Here is a 17,304-nt window from a genome sequence, read left to right on the forward strand (position 1 = left end):
GTGAAAGCATAAACTATAATTTTGTAGGTAAATTCACACCATGTGTTGCTTTGAATTAAGTTTACTATCAACTAAAAATTAGGTATGTTTCCAATGTACTTTTCTTAAGCCATATCTCTCCATTGTATACATTTTCAGTTATAGGATCTGAAACTACATCCCAGAATTTCATAACTATCAGTATAGATTTCTTAAATTATATTCATTCTTAGCTTGATGATTTATAATTACATGATCAAAGATAACTGCTATAACTCCAATTCTTAACAGCTTACTCTCAGCAATAAGAAGTAAGAAAGATAAAGGGCAGAAGAGCAGGGGCAACAAATTTTCCCTCTATCTCATTGGTCAAAAGTGTGTCAAATGTCCACCCTGAGCTGTGAAAGAGGCTAAAAACCAAGCATTTTACTTCCAAGCCTCTGTGATATACAACAACAAGAAGTAAGGTGGTAAAAACTGTTTATCATAAACCAGTCTACAATATCTGCCACAATATGCCATATATAAACTCATTTTGGCTTCTCCCGCTGATCACAACAATTTGTACTAAGAACTCATAATTCATCCTTTTAATTATTCATTTTAGAAACTTTTCTATGATGATAGCCATTCTCTAATGTTTATATGTTCTCTAATGTTTATATTATATCTGTTGATATTATAATGTTATATTCTATGATTATAGCCATATATCTAATGTTTATAGATATTTATTTTTTACTTTATTTGAAAGTATGAATAACAGTTTCTGGTATGCAATCTTTCATCCCTTGTATCTTGCTCTATAATTTTTTCATCTTTTATGTCTGTTTTTCATCTATAAGTTCCTTCAGGAAACTAGAATGCAATTCATCTAGTTAAGAAAAGTCAAAGTCATTTACAGCAGTCATGTGCACATTTGCCTTCTCTTCAATAACTTGACTTCACTTCTCTATTATCAATAAATTTTCTAGCCTCTTGAGGGTGAGGCTTATTCTCTCCAGCAGAGAAATGCTGCAGGCAAATAAATGAGACTTACGTATTGTATTTCATTTTTTAAAAGCATTTTTCACATCTAGCCCCAAACATCAAGCCTAGGCTTGCCTTTCTCTTCTAAATCTAAACAGAAAAATTAATGTTCAAGACACTTCTAGAAAGAAGACACAGAAGTGGCCAAAATATGTAAAAAATAAATGCTCAACATCACTTACCATCAGAGAGATGCAATTCAAAACCACAATGAGGTATCAGTCAGAATGGGTACTATTAAAAAGCTAACAAAATAGCAAATGTTGACGTTGCAGAGAAAAAGGAACACTTATACACTGTTGGTGGAAATGCAAATTAGTTGAGCTTTTGTAGAAAGCAGTTTGGAGATTTCTGAAAAAAACTGAAGACAGAATTACCATTCGACCCACCAGTCCCATTACTGAGTATATACCCAAAGAGAAATGTATCTTTCTACCAAAAAGACAAATGCACTCATATGTTTATCAGTTTATCACAGCCCTATTCATGATAGCAAAGTCATAGAATCAACTCAGGTGCTTATCAATGATAGATTAGATGAAGAAAGTGTGGTCATGCTCACCATGGAATACATGCAGCCATAAAAAAGAACAAAATAATGTCCTTTGCAACAACATCAATGTAGTTGGAGGCCATTATTCTAAGCAAATTAACACAGAAACAGAAAACCAGCTCATTCTCACTTAGAAGTGGAAGCTAAACAGTGGGTACGCAGACATAAAGTTGGAAACAATTGGCACTGGGGATTCCAAAAGAGGGGAGGGAGAAAGAGGGGCCAGGTTTATAAAACTACTTATCAAGTACTATATTCCACCACTACCCGAGTGACAGGATCATTAGAGGCGTAAACTTCCGCATCACACAATACACCCATGTAACAAACCTGCACAAGTACCCACTGAATCTACAGTTAAAAAAAAATATTTTAAAAGAACAAACTCTGGAATTAAAAGAAAAATTCCTGTTCAAGCTTCTTTCCTTTTGAAATACAAAATATAATTTTCTCTGAATTTGGAGAAATATCTTCCTAAAGTCTAAAAATCAAGTCAGACTAACTCATTTCTACTGCACCACAGCTAACATAGACTGTAATAGTATTTAATTGCTTTCTCCATCTCCACAACAACATACATACAGAATTATGGCAAAAGAAGAGCAGTTCACATAACTTCCAAGTTAACAAATCATAAACACGAGATACCATTATAGTAGAGGAGGAGGTAACTGGTAGATTACAGCCAACTGCACTTTTGTCATATTCATTTCTTGTAAAAGGTCAGTACAGTAAATAGAGGTATGGAGATAAAACGTTTACAAAAATAACAAAATTCTCATAAGTCCCAGTGTGCTGGCCTCAGGCCGAATGTAGCAGAATGTTCTAAATATCATAACTTGAAACTGTGTGAAATTCAATGGATGAAATGTCATGAATATGCAAAGGTAAGTGCATTTCCTTTATGCTCTCACTGTCCGGGGAAAAGTCTGGAAAATGACAAAAATGACTACCCAACCCTCCTGTGGTTAAAATCCCTGCTAAATATCATCAAAATAATATTAGAAATAAACAAACAAAAAACCCTTACATGAGTAAGAGTGTTTATAATAATTACCCTATTTAATGTCATTTACCTTGGGGAAAAAACCACACACACACATAACACTACTACATGATTAATAAGCCTGAAAGTTTTAGCTTCATGAAAACAAGTTTGCTAACTCAATTTTTTACATAAGTCGCAGCAATTGAAATAAAAAGTGCTCTACAATATGATGATCTAGCGAAACTCAATTCTATAATTATGTAAAAATGTTTCAAAGTGTTAAAATATAAAAGTTTACAATCTATTACAGACACCGTATGAAATTATTCAGGCTCACACAAGGGATATTGAAAACAATTTCATGTGTATTACCTGAGAGTTGAGGTCAGTATCTCTGCATGTATTTAGGGAGATGTTATGTTTATCACTGCTTTTATAGTTAACTTGTAAATAGATTGAAAGCAGATGGTGTAGGTGCACACTGGTACCCATTAAGATGGGCTGATTTGATTTTAAGTAACGAACTTCAGGATATTAGGAAAAATTTTATTTATTCTTAAGATATGGTGTAAACTATTTGTGCAAAAAATACATCTTGATTCTTGTTTATATATGCTCACCTTAAAAAAAAAACACCCAAATCAAAATAGTGTATGCTTTATGTATATGGAACACAAAATCAGTCCCAGTGAGTGAAGAATTTTTTTTATACTTTCAAGGCTACTTTGTATACATAAGTTTGAGGAAGTTGAACTACTTCAATAACATTGAAGAGCAATTTGGTGTTGTCCTACCAATCTGATTCTGTTTTCTAACTCTGCTCAAAAATAATTATAATTGCCTCAATATATTTTGTTCCTATACTTTAAGACACAACATGACAAATTCACAAGTCTTTTAGGATGGTATTGTTAGCCCCTTCTTAATGACAAAATTTCTGAACCTTAAAAATGTAAGGCTCCTAACAGAGGTCACCCATTTTATAAAATGGCAAAACAATGATTTAAATCCCTAATCTGAATTAGGAGGTCACACTATATATCTCATGGTACCTCAGCACAGTGCTAACTTAAATGAATGTTAACACCTCATATAGTTCCATCATATAGTCCTTGTATAGTTACCTTATTATTTATTTATTTTTGTACGTAGCTATATTGTCCACTAAGAAGTTAGCTCTTTAATGCTGTAGACAGTAACATAGAATTCTTCTTTATTCTCCTCTGCACCAAGAACAATGCTGAGTACCACTAAACACCTGATTAATGGATATATCTAGGAAAGTGATTGTTTCATTGTGAAAACCTTATTGTTTTCAATTTACTCTCAATTGGCTTGACTTAAGGAAAATAAGACAGACTATAGAACAAGCTCTATACTCACTGATACTAAATATGTGAGAAAAGTTAAAATCATAGTATCTACTTTATACATAGAAAGATAAAGGCATAGAAATTTTAAATATCAAAGCTGTTATGAATAAAGTACACAGAAATAGAGATAAGATGGTAAGAATTAAGTTTAAGGTTTAGTCCACTGGATACATAGCACTAAGAAATTCTGTAAAGTTATAGTATAACATGTTTATTATAGTGTGTAATATAAAAAATAGGGAAAAATGTCTCAAGTGCACAACAGGATATTGTACCATAAATTCTGAACTAATTAAAAATGATGTAGTATAATTTTTTTTGATATGGAGTCTCACTCTGTCACCCAGACTGGAGTACAGTGGTGTGATCTCAGCTCACTGCAACCTCCGCTTACCAGGTTCAAGTGATTCTCCTGCCTCAGCCTCCAGAGTACCTGGGACTACAAGTGTATGCCACCATGCCCGGCTAATTTTTGTATTTTTAGTAAAGACAAGGTATCACCATGTTGGCCAGACTAGTCTTGAACTCCTGACCTCAGGTGATCCACCTGCCTTTGCCTCCCAAAGTGCTGGGATTACAGGTGTGAGCCACCACGCCTGGCTGTGTGTAGTATAAATTTTTAATGGCAGAAAATACCTATAACATATTAAATAAAAATTCAGCTACAAAGCAATCTGTAAACCATGATCTCATCATGTATGTGCATGCACATGTGATTATTTTTGTGTGTGTAGCTGGATAGAAAAATGGAAATCGTTCTGTATCAATTCTGATTAAAGTTTCAAGACCATAAATAGCAAATAATCCCATCTTCCCAAGGCAGTCACAGAGGTACAAAAGGAGTGACCAGTATCAGTTTTTTGAGCCTCAGATGTGCAGTCATTTCATCTGAGTCTCAAGAACGATCAGCAGTAGTGTAGGAGCTTTATTGAACTGTCCTCCAACATAGGGACTCTTACAATGTTCTTCCCCTTCTCTTCAAGCCCTGTATGAGGATATTTTCAGGAAGACCACTCAGAAAGCTTGATGCGTGACCAAGAAATTAAAGGCACACATTTACACATGAATAATTATAATTCGTCCAAAACAGGCCAAAGCAGTTCGTCAGCTTAGAGTAAAGGGCTGTATTTGGTACATAACAACAATCCCAGGAGGGGGCAAAGGAGTATGTTTCCTTAGACCGGATTTGGGTCACGTGAGCATGAGTTCGCCTGGGTTGCTGTGGGTCTCACCACTATCAAGCTGCATAACAAGTAACTAACAATATCAGTAGCACACAAGATAAGCAATTGTTCTCACACATCTGCAGGTCAGTGTGGGGTCAGCTGGACAGTTCTGTATTAAGCTGTGAACCAGGTGGAGTTGGCTCCTTGGTCAGTTCTGCTCCACCTAATTTCATTGTGAAGCTCAGGCTGAAGGGGCAGGAGCTAGTCAGTGATAGTATATGGAATTACTTTTCAGAACTATTTACTGTGCCCTCAACTACCCTTACTTCCATGGAAAGATCTTCTGCCTCATTGGTATGGGTTTATTTTTTCCCTTTTGGCCAATGGGATGTTAAAGATGTGGAGCATCAGAGATTGAAAAGCATTTGTGCCCTTGAGCTTACACCAGGACCTCTGTGACAACCGTGAATAGGACATCATAAGGGCAAGGTTACTAAACTCAGAGGAAGGTGAGAGGACTGGAGAACAAAATGAAGAAAGAAAGACGTGCAAGGTTGCCTTCCCGACTCTTCCCAGTGAAGGTTTCCCATGGGGACCAAGTCTGAATTGAGCAAGGAACAAGGTTACAGTCAAAAAAGAAAATGTGAATCTGACATTTCAGTTATGAAAATAATTGCTTTGAGATAAATTTTCTCATGAGTACTTCTTTTATCTAAGAATTGACAGAAAGTCTGCTAAAGATTTTACTGAGGACCACAGGATTTTGAATAACCTGGTGTGGGAAGAGATGGGGAGGGGGAAGGATGAGAAGTTTTCTGATAATACTATAAGAGTCCTGTGTATTCTATAAAATGTTTTTTTCTCTCATGTGTGTATATATGTGTGTTTATGTGTGTGTGTGTGTATGGGAGAGGCAGAAAGTGAAAGTGAAAATTTAACTGAATTCAGCAGTTAACAGATTTCATTGCATGTTTTATATAAACTAAATCCATCATTATTTTTATTAACATAAAAAGCTATCATTTTTAATTTCACAGTTCAATAAAATTCCTATACCTATCTCTTTTTTCTCCCAAACAAAAATAATAAAACCTGTTCTAAGCTGTTTCAATATTTTTAAGTGTGTAAAAGTTTTTGGAGAAAGAAAACAGTGCAGCAACATTGGCAATCAAACTATCTTCAGTGTTACCCCTTCATCCAGCAGCAGAAAACGTTTCAGTCCTCACTGTGGGGGTTGGCTTGTCTCCTTCTGATCTCTCTCTATTGAGTAGTATTTGTAGAAACTAATTAGGCCTATGGGAAAGAAAAATACCTTTCCTACCAGCACTAATTTCTGCATTCCACAGGGGCCTATTGAGACATGTGCTTTTTACTGAGTCAAGGCATTAAACACACCAGATCGCCCAGGAGAGGGAAGAGAATCAGCTTTGTTCTCCCTATTAGCTGAGGTTGCTCTCTTTGATTAAGCCCATTGCTGCCATGAGCTGTGGACAGGGCCTGGAAGCAAGGGAACAGGGATCATTTACTGAGAAAGGAGAAGAATCCAAGAAACTGGCATGCGGTAGGGAGGCTCTAGGGGTTATGGGGAGGATGGAATGACCAGTGACAGAGAGAATGGTAAAAATAATAATAGGCCTTACTCAACAATTTTCCTCAGACTGCCCTACCAAAGACACCAAAATAAGATATGCTATAGTGTAGCCTTTAAGTAAGACTGTACCTGAGAGGTTGGGAGTAGAGAGTTTAAACAACTTAGAATCTTTTGTGGTTAACCCTTAGGAAAAAGGAGATAACTATATTTTTGAAAAACAATAAGGTCCACAAATGGTGAAATACGACAAATTAACATTTGAAATGTCACCACATCTCTCTCTCTGATACTTTCAGTGGCTACTGCTACTTGAGAAAAGTTAAAACAAGAAACATTGCTATGACTGTGGCTAAAAACACACCATCAGATCTCAACCCAACACAGTTCCTTAGTACTAAGTGTCTCTCCAAATCACGTCCTATCCGCAAGTGGATGAGGACTGTTCAAGACAAACCCATTCAGAGTCTATTATACACTGCATTAACTTTTACCAGGTTATTAAAACAAATGCCTCATATCAGTACTGTATCCTGGGTAAGGCCATAAAGAGAAAAGAAATAAAACCTCTGACAATTCAACAAGAAACACATTCAAGTGAAGAACAGAATCAGAACAGGATTTCTTTTCTTAATTTGAGATGATTTATCTGAAAAATTGGATCATCATTTTTGAATGCTATAACCATTACCTAAGTTCCCATAAAGATTATAAATGTCTGTTCCTTGCTTTAGACTGACCTCCGCATATGTATCTTATGCCCTTTGTCACAAGGAAGAAATATTTTTTAAATCATATGTACATAAACAGAAAGAATGGACTTTAAATCTCAATTGTGTGGATGTCATTACATTCATATGGAAAACATGCTGCATAGTTCATGTGTTGAACAAACAATAAACAATTAACATGGGGTCCAGCATGGTGGCTGACACCTGTAATCCCAACACTTTGGGAAGTCAATGCAGAAGGAGTGCATGAGCACTTGAGAACAAGAGTTCAAGACCAGCTCAGCAATAAAGCAAAACCCTCGTCTCTACAAAAAAATAAGTTTAAAATGATAATAATAAGCTTGGTGTAGTTGTGTGCCCTTGTAAGTCCCAGCTACTTGGGAAATTGAGGTTAGAGAATCACTTGAGTGCAGGAGTTCAAGGCTGCAGAGAGCTATGATCATGCCACTGCACTCCAACCTGGGAACAGAGTAAGACCTTGTCTCAAAACACACACACACACACGCACGCACACACACACACACACACACACACATACTCTCAACATGTACTAATTGTTTTCTTGACTTTCCAAGTGCTTTCAAACCTAAACTTTCCAGACAGACATGGGAAACCTTTACAAAGATAATCCACAAACAATGATTTCTTTTTAATAGCATCTTAGCTGACTATTCTGCATTTCTTCATGGGTTCTTATATCAAGGGTGCAAAGCCTGTTAGCTGTCACCCTCACAGTGCCAATAGAGAAACAGCAAATGTTCTTGGTGTTAATGAGTGATTACTCATATGTCATCGCTAGGATTAAAGGAATTCAGGCATTTTGCTGAGGGCTGAAAAGCACCAGACTAGATTCTTGGTACAGCTGCTGATGAGAAATCTCAGCCCTGGGCCTGAGTGTTTTTACAACTCAGCCTTCCATTCAGACATCCTGCAGCTCCTACACGGAGTCTCAGAAATCACTATAGGCCCAGTTTTCTCCCCTAGAAACTATCTGAATGGCTAAGGCAAAAGACAAAAAATATGCCAGAATTCCAGCCTTCACCTGAATGTCCACTGATGTTTTGGGCATCCAGTGGGAACCTTATTCACTGACTGAAAACCAGAGGTATCTAAATGATGTATAGACAATACCAACGAAATTATATATATATATAAAATATGCAATACCAACACAGGAGACTTTCTGGCTTCTGCATGTGTGTTTGTATGTGCTCTTGCCTATATCTTCAGAAGTCTCCAACACACACAGACACATACTCTGTTTTATCAATAGTGTGTGTTTCCTTCCAGAAAAAAAATCAGAAACGTAGTTGCCATTTAGGGGATCCAATAATTGTAGACCAAGTTAGGGAAACATGCCAACTATTTACAAAAATAAATCAACACCTAAAACTTCTGAAATTTCAAAATGGATGAATAACATTTAAAGAGTAGATACGTTGCCTAAATTAGGGGAGTACCTAAATTTTCAAACAAGTGGCTCAAAGACTTGTTGATGCCAGATAGGATTTCTAAGAAGGAAGGGAGAAGCCGCAAATCTAAATATTTTAGGAAAAGAAGAGTCAGAGGCCAGGCCAGCAATGGACATAAACTTAGAGCGGCTTGCTTGTAATGAGAAGCACTCAAGCACATAGTCACAGGGAAGACACTGGAGTGGACAAGGATGAGTGACCAGCAACCATGTGGGCTCCAATGGCAGAAGACGCTGTCTAAACATCACCTGCAAAAAAGGTGCTAGATTTCAATGCACTTTTATTTGACAGTTTTAGTTATTTTCATGTATGAATAAATCTCTTTATCTTGGAAGACACACTGTGACTGTGTCTTGCTTGAAGCTTTGAAGACCCATATTTTAAACAATTAACTGTGCCCATAGGAAATGGAAAAGTCGAAAGACAGCAGAGTATTTTTCTGATCCATTTCTGATTTCTGTGATGGTAGAGTGTAGGTCTCTCCTTTTTCTATGACAACACAGAAAGATGCTTTGATGTGGCCTAAATTATGTACCCTGGCTCCAAATTCGGTGTTTAAATTCTAAACTTTAATGGGACTATATTTGGAGGTAGGACTTTTAGGAGGCAATTAGGGGTTAAATATGGTCATAAAATGAGGTCTCAATCTCATAAAACTGGAAGAAGAAAGAAGAAGAAGGAGAAGAAGAGGAAGGAGGAAGGAGAGGAAGGAGGAGAAGGAGGCGAAGGAGGAGGAGGAAGGAGGAGGGAGAATATCACAGTGCAATTTGGAACAGTTTAGAGTCAACTAACCATGCCAAACTAGAAGGAAGTGGGAACAGCTCTGATTCCTCTTCTTCATCTCTCACTTCTCAAATTACAGTCTATCTTCCTGCTCAATGTCCTTTTCATTCTCTCTGTATTCTCTTTCAGTTTTTACTTTCTCTTTTTTTCATTTTTCTTCTTTTTTACCTGTTTCAATTATCCTTTCATTCTCTCTTCCATTTATTTATACATGCCCAAATTAAGTAGACAGTTTCTATTATTTTGTTTGACCAATCAGGTAGTAACGCTGACTTTACGGAATAAAATTTCCAGGACGAATGTAACACTTTTAATGTAAATTGTAGGTGATTTACAGAGTAAAACATGGAGATAGCAAAAGTTAGTTTGGTTGTTCACTAGCACTGGCAGTCAATCCTGTTTTACCCATTTCGACCAAGCAGAGTGAATTTCTGAGCATACAAATCTAATGATCTTTCTATAAAATACATAGTATATACTATATGAAAGAGTGTATATATATATACATATATATACACTCTTATATATAGTGTGTATATATACACATATATATACACTATAGATATATGTATCTATATATATACACATATACGTGTGTGTGTGTATATATATAGATATATATATAGATATATATGTATGCAATGGAGAAAAAGAAAAACAAAGAGAGAACAAAATCAGGTTTATATAGAAATTGAATTAATAAAACCTTGTGCATAAATGGTGTAACCAAGCACCTAAGTGCATATTCCTCTTACCTCAGTCTGGCTGACACAGAAAGCATTGCACCTGTGCAGTCAGATAAATGCTGAGACAAATGAGCATGCAGTTCCAAAAACAAAGTATTGACATCAGGAAACTTTATGTTCATTGTACCTCACTATTAAGATTTTACTTCTTACCAAACACAAAGTTATTTTTGCAGCTCTTGGACCTGGCCTAGAAGTGACCTTTAAAGGCCACTGCAACCTTTAAATCCTGCTGCCCACATATATATTTATTTAACTATTCAAAGCTGAGATGGTTAACCAAGTGTATAAAAGGGCTTGGAAGTGTTGCCATACCCTAAAGGTTATCAGAAATATCAGTGTAGCTTGAACCAAAGTAGCAGATCAGCAGGCAAACGGTTTTATGGGTGGAGTTCAATGTATTCATCATAGCCATTCGTACAATATTATAAGAAGGCTAATGTAATGAGTGAGATTTCAAGCAAATAATGTAGGGCAACAAAGATGCTATCCCAGATGGAAACTTGAAAGTCAGCTGCTTATTATGCCTCATAACAACATGTGTATGACAATGAAACCGCACTTCAGAATTCACAAAAAACTTTCAGACTCATACTCTCGCAACAATATTTCAATAGGCAGAATTGATATTGTTGTCTCTTATTTTATTTTGTTTATTTATTTATTTATTTTGAGATGGAGTCTCACTCAGCAGAATGAGCTCAGGCTGGAGTGCAGCGGTGCAATCTCAGCTCACTGCAACCTTCGCCTCCAGGTTCAAGTGATTCTCCTGCCTCAGCCTCCCAAATAGTGGGGATTACAGGTGCTGGCCACCACGCCTGGCTAATTTTTGTATTTTTAGTAGAGTCAGGGTTTCACCATGTTGGCCAGCCTGGTCTTGAACTCCTGGCCTCAAATGATCCACCTACCTCGACCTCACAAAGTACTGGGATTACAGGCTTGAGCCACTGTGCCCAGTCACTGTCTCTCATTTTAAAGACTAAGAATGGAAATTCAGGAGCATGTATCCAGTAAGTACCAGAGAAAGATGCAGAGCCTAGTTGTCTGGCTCCTGGCCCAGGGTCTTAGTCCATTTGTGCCACAGTAACAAAATGCCTGAGATTAGGCAGTTAATAAATAATATAATAAGTATTTATTTCTCACAACTCTGGGGCTGAGAAGACCAAAATTAAGGCACTGGCAGGTTTGATGTCTAGTGAGGGCTACTGTGTTTCCAAAATGAGACCTTATTGCTACATTCTCTGGAGTTGACAAATGCTGTCCTCACATGGTGAAAGGAACAGAAAGGAAAGGACACATTTCCTCAAGCTCTTTTATAAGAGCTCTAAATCAATCCATAATGACTCCACCCTCCGGACTTAATCACCTCCCAAAGGCACCCCTGTTTAGTACTCTATTAGGTTGATGCAAAAGTGATTACTCTTAATGGCAGAAACCATGATTACTGTACTAGCCTGATATATTGGTGATTAAGTTTCAACACATTAATTTTGGAGGAGATTCAGATCATAGTATTCTTCCCCTCGTTCCCAAAATTTATGTCTTTTTCACAGGCAAAATAATGTAGCCCAACTCAGTAGTCCCAAAAAACTAAACTCTTTCCAACATTAAAGTCTAAGTCCAAAGTCTTATCTATATATAATCTAAATTAGATATGGGTAATACTCAAGGTATGATTCATCCTGAGGCAAATTGCCCTCCAGCTGTGAGACTGAAGAAAACAAAAATGTGTGCTTTAAAAATACAATGGTGGGACAGGCATAGGATAAATATTTCCATTCTGAAAAGGAGAAATAGAAAAGAAAAAAGAAGTAACACATCCCAAGTCCAAAACTGAACAAGCCAAACAACATTAAATCTTGAGGCACAAAAATAATTTTTTCTCCATGTTCTATCTCTGGATACAGAGGGGCCAGTGTTGGGTCCCCACAGCTCCAGACAGCTCTGCCCCAGGTCTTCATTGGGAATAACCCACACAGCAGTTCTCAGGCATTTGGAGTCAAGTGTCTTGAGGCTCTCCCAGGCTGGTATTGCATGCTGGTGCCTCTACAGATCTGAGGTCTGGGAGGTGGCCCTGCCCCCACAGTTCCACTAAGCATTGCCCTAGCAGGGCCTGACCGTAGTGGCTCCAACTTCACTGCTGTGCTTGGCAATGACCTAGAAGGGGCTCTCTGTGGCAACCATATACCTGTAGCCATTCTCTCTCTGTGCCCCAAGGCTCTCTATGGAATCATTTGAAGTCTAGGTGGAGACAGTCATACCCTCACAACTCTTGTACCCTGCACACCTGCAGAATTTCTACCACACAGACACTGCCATTGCTTACTGTTTGTGCCCTTTAGAGGGACAGTCCAAGCCACACTTGGGCCTGTGTGGGCCATAGCTGAGGCAGCCAAGGATCACCAAACCAGTTTATGTGGAACAGAAACTTGAAACAGCCCTGGGCATTGAGAACCAAGTTTCTACAAGCATCCTGGGCCCATCTCTTGAAACCATTATGCCTTCAAAGACATAGCACTCTGGGCCTGCAATGGGAGTAGGAACCTTGAAAATCTCCCTAATGCCTTCAGGGTTGTTCTTCCACTGTTCTGATGAATAGCATCTGGCTTCCTTCTATCCATACTAATCTTATCAAACAGTCACTTGGCTATATCTTTGGTGTCCCATTCTAAACATAGTATTTCATTCTTTACAGCCTGGCCAAGCTGATAATTTTTCAGCTACTTCAGTTCTGCTTCCTTTTCGATTACTAATTTCATCTTGAATACATTTCCTTCTTCTCATAGAATACTATAAGCAGTCAAGAGAATCCATGCAGCACCCTGAACACTTTCTAGAGACTTCTGCAAAATCTTAGTTCACTGCTCTTAAATTCCACCTTTTACAAAACACAAGGACATAAACACAATTTATCCAAATTCTTCGTCACTTTATAACAAGGATGGCCTTTCCTCCAGTTTCCAATACCTTGTCCCTCACTTCTCTCTAAGACCTCATCAGAACTGCCCTTTATTATCCATATTTCTATCAAAATTCTGGTCACCATCACCTAAGTGAATCCTTAAGTGAATCCCTAAGAAGATTCACGTTTCTTCTACCTCTATTATTCTGAGCCCTCTACAGAATAGCCCTTTGTAGCCTAGCCTCTATCCATTACCCAGTTCCAGTGCCAGTGCCACATTTTCAGGTATTTGTTATAGCAACATCCCACTCTTAGTGCCAATTTCTGTCATGGTCTAATTGTGCTGCTATAACAAAATACCTGAAACTGGGTAATTTATAAGTAAGAAAAATTTATTTTTGACAGTTTTGGAGGCTGGGAAGTCTAAGATCTAGGAACCGAATGGTTCAGTGACTGGTGTTGCTCTCTGCTTCCCAGATGGTACCCTGTTGTTGCATGCTCTGGATGGATGAGTGCTATGTCCTCACACGGTGGAAGCAAGGAAAGGGAATGAACCTACTCCTTCAAGTCCTTTTATAAGGGCCCTAATCCCCTCTTAATCCAATACCTTCCTGACTTAATCACCTCCCAAATGCCTGACATCTTAATACTGTTATAGTGGCAATTAAATTTAAGTATGTAAATTTTGGGGAAAAATTCAAATCATAGCACCCAGAATCTTTCCACCTTCTCCAGACTTTGATCTACATATGAACAAAACTGGACATTAAGTTGTACTAATTTATACTTCTATAATCTTGAGCATTGATCATCTGAGGTGCTCTGGGATAAACAGAAACCAGTACGTTCTTATCTCCCGCAGCAAGAAAACCTTCATTAAGTATTTTTGTTGAATTGAACGAGTCTCAAACTCTTGGCTAGCTTCTTTGCAATACAGAGGGGCAAATTGACAGTAATGGCTATGGCTCAGGGTCATATACAGCTGCAGTGTTTTGACTAACTGTATGTATAGTCCGTAAATACTAATATTCATATTTAACTAGCAGTTAATTTTATATCTTATAGAGTAAACCAATTTTTTGAAAAACTGGGATCTGTCATTCTTTTCTTCATTTCCCTACATAAGGGAAACCAGAGCATCTGCTTGTTTAAGACTAACTGAAACACAGTATCAGCAACATTGGTAGCATTTTATATTTAGAAAATAAAAACATATGTAAACTATACATTTATATGAATGTGCCTGACTAAATATAAGAAATAAATTTTACTTTGTAATGATTATGTTTCTAATTTGTAAACTGAAATTGAAATAAGCCTCTCTGCATTATGGTTCTCTTATGAAAATATTATAATTATTAATGAACACTTTATTTTTTGCCCCTATGAAAAAGTATTTCATTGTTACTCAACTAACCTGTAAAAAAAAACTACTATCAGCTGGGTATGGTGGCTCACTCCTGTAATCCCAGCACTTTGGGAGGTCAAGGCAGGTGGATCACCTGAGGTCAGGAGTTTGAGACCAGCCTGACCAACATGGTGAAACCCTGTCTCTACTAAAAATACAAAAATAAAATTAGCGAGCGTGGTGGCAGGTGCCTCTAATCCCAGCTACTTGCTGGCTGAGGCATGAGAATTACTTGAACCTGGGAGAGAAGGTTGCAGTGAGCAGAGACCATGCCATTGCACTCCAGCCTGGGCAACAAGAGCAAAACTTGTGTCAAAAAAAAAAAAGTTACTATCAAAGAAAGCCTAGTGGTGTGTTCTACCTCCACAAATATTCAATGGTATTGTAATACAGAAAAGTATGTCATCATAGATCATAACTTTCAAAAGGAAAGATTAGGTTCTTATCTATTTGATAAGCAGAAAAAGTCACTGAAAACTACAGAAAGAAATTACTATTTGAAACATTCTAGGAAAAAAATCTTCAGGTATAGTAAGGCTCTTTTAATATTGAGTACACTTCATGATGTACTAGAAAAAAAAAGCTGATATTTAACATTGTATAATATCTGTTTCTGTAGGCCTGAAGCTTGGTCACATGTGTTTTTTATGGCTTACGGCTTCTGTACTAACACACACATAGTTGCAAACACATGCTGACCAATTTGATGATATCCTAATGAAAATTTTGTCAGGAATTCTCTGCAACATTTCCCACTGAGATCAAATCACCATTGGATTTTCTTCCATACAGTATCTTCCATTTCATCCCATAATGTTCAACTGTGCTCTCCATTTTATTTAATTAATCCTACTGAGGACCGTATTTACTGGTGTTACCTGAGAGAGAAGGTATGATGAGACAGGCTTTTGCAGTCATTCTTGGCTCAGAATCCTCCTTTCAACATTAGGAACATATGGGCACTGTTGGCTGCTTAAGATCACACGCATCTGCTGAGATGCTGAGAAATCTGCAGGGAAGTTACTTTCTTCCTTGCCTTAGGGTTTAAGTGTCATAAAGTGATAGGTGCATATGAACAAGTTGTAGGGCCTTTGACAACAATGCCTCCGTTTCAAAGGAGGCCTAGATCAAAATGGGGGCCCCAACTCTTCTTCCCTTGCTGCTCTTCAACACTTGCCAAAATATACTGGGAAAGGGAGCAAAAGTATGAGTGTTTTGGGCTGCCAGGAACAACAATGCCACAGGTACCTTGGAAACTTAGTTAAACCCTAAGGCTGACTGCAGGTAAAAATAAACACCTGATGTGGAAACGCTGAAAACAGGCCAAAGATCCACTATGATCACTGTCATACTAAAAGGGCGTATCTCTCAGGTGGGAATAACAGTGCATGGTTCACAGTTCTCTATCCATGCTAGGAAATTGTCATATGAAATAGTAAGGAGATATTAACATATTGACTTCTAAAAAAATCAACGGTGTACCTAACATAGAGTCGATGAAAAAAATAATGCCAAATAATTGGTAAATTTCCCATACATTCAATAAACAATTTAAATATGCAAACATATTTAACCAGAACATAATATGAATTAAACACTGCTAGACACAAAGAATGCATGACTGAACAATGACAGTCCCTTAAGCCAGCCCACCTAGGCATCACGTCTTGTCAACCCCGCCAGACTCATAAACCATCCAGCATTCAAGGCAATCCTCGACACTTCTAACATCCACTCACCAATTATTTTATCACTGACTTTCTACTATGAGTCAAGTACTGAACACAAATCTCTCTCCATATATGTAGAACCTCATTTAATCCTCAGAGGGCTATTTTTGCTTGATCGTGTCTTCTGACTCAGAACTCATGACTATATTTATTCACTTTTAATGCATGCCTCAGTCTTCTCCAGATTTCACATCTGTACTAATATTCATCCAGCAGAAAGGCAGGCAGAGACCTAAGCATAGATGTGCCTGACCAAAAGATAGAAACACTCAAATCTACGCCAGAAGACACCAAAATACAGACAGCCCTGCTCTATGAAAATCCCTTTAAAGTATATACAATTATTCTATGTAGTCTATGTAAAGTTCAGATGAGCCACTGTGGTGCTGGGGAGGTAGGGAGTAGAAGTGGCATGTTGTGGGTGAATAAATACCTGAACTTAGTAGCAGTAGTACTGTTCATAATATGGTATTTTATATTTTTAGGTTCTATCTTGATGAAAAAAAAAAGTTCTTGGGTTGTTCCAAAACAAAGCAATTTAGGTAACATATTTTCAACATTTCTTACTTTTGTATTCTGGAGTGTCTAGATGTTATGTTGCAATGTTGCAGGGATGGTGGAAGATAATGATTGGATGTGGGGGGGTTACAAGGGTTATCTTCTACCTCCAACAACATACATATGTACAACTAATGAAATATCTAGATAATAACACTTTTCTACTAGACTATGAGATCTCCTCTGAGAAAATAGCTAGTAAGGTATTTCAGTAGTCCAACAGTGAAAGAATGGAGATCTAAACTAAAGCTGGTAACGGTGGGGGCAGAAAGCAGTTGACTGACAGGAGATAGATTAT

This window comes from Aotus nancymaae, unplaced genomic scaffold (assembly GCF_030222135.1).
Source record: "Aotus nancymaae isolate 86718 unplaced genomic scaffold, 86718_ANA_hifiasm-v0.15.2.pri h1tg000040l, whole genome shotgun sequence".
NCBI classification, from domain to species: domain Eukaryota; kingdom Metazoa; phylum Chordata; class Mammalia; order Primates; family Aotidae; genus Aotus; species Aotus nancymaae.